General features: G+C 41.0%; 1 non-coding gene across 1 annotated transcript; it reads right to left on the bottom strand.

Annotated features, from left to right (window-relative positions):
- Positions 1-250: 250 nt before the first annotated feature.
- On the bottom strand, positions 251-358 carry LOC148547910 (small nucleolar RNA R71). The gene has a single exon (XR_015897412.1). It is a non-coding gene; the product is annotated as a small nucleolar RNA R71 (small nucleolar RNA).
- Between the last annotated feature and the right edge of the window lie 264 nt (positions 359-622).

Here is a 622-nt window from a genome sequence, read left to right as displayed (position 1 = left end):
GCAGAACTGCAAGTTTCATGGACTTCCATCTGAAGATCCTTTTCAGTTCTAAACTGAATTCTTGCAGATATGTGATACTGTTAAGACTAATGGAGTAGATCCTGAAGTCTACAGGCTCATGCTTTTCCCTTTTGCTGTAAGAGACAGAGCTAGATTATGGTTGGATTCTCAACCCAAAGACAGCCTGAACTCTTGGGATAAGCTGGTCACGACTTTCTTAGCCAAGTACTTTCCTCCTCAAAAGTTAAGCAAGCTTAGAGCTGATGTTCAAACCTTCAGACAGAAAGAAGGTGAATCCCTCTATGAAGCTTGGGAAAGATACAAACAGTTGACCAAAAAGTGTCCTTCTGACATGCTTTCAGAATGGACCATCCTGGATATATTCTATGATGGTTTATCTGAGCTATCAAAAATGTCACTGGACACTTCTGCAGGTGGATCCATTCACCTAAAGAAAACGCCTGCAGAAGCTCAAGAACTCATTGACATGGTTGCTAATAACCAGTTCATGTACACTTCTGAAAGGAATCCTGTGAGTAATGGGACGCCTATGAAGAAGGGAGTTCTTGAAGTTGATACTCTGAATGCCATATTGGCTCAGAATAAAATATTGACTCAGCAA

The sequence above is a fragment of the Arachis ipaensis genome, chromosome B8 (genome assembly GCF_059453495.1).
Source record: "Arachis ipaensis isolate K30076 ecotype BB chromosome B8, ASM5945349v1, whole genome shotgun sequence".
Taxonomy (NCBI): Eukaryota; Viridiplantae; Streptophyta; class Magnoliopsida; order Fabales; family Fabaceae; genus Arachis; species Arachis ipaensis.
This window is presented reverse-complemented; position numbering and strand designations above follow the sequence as displayed.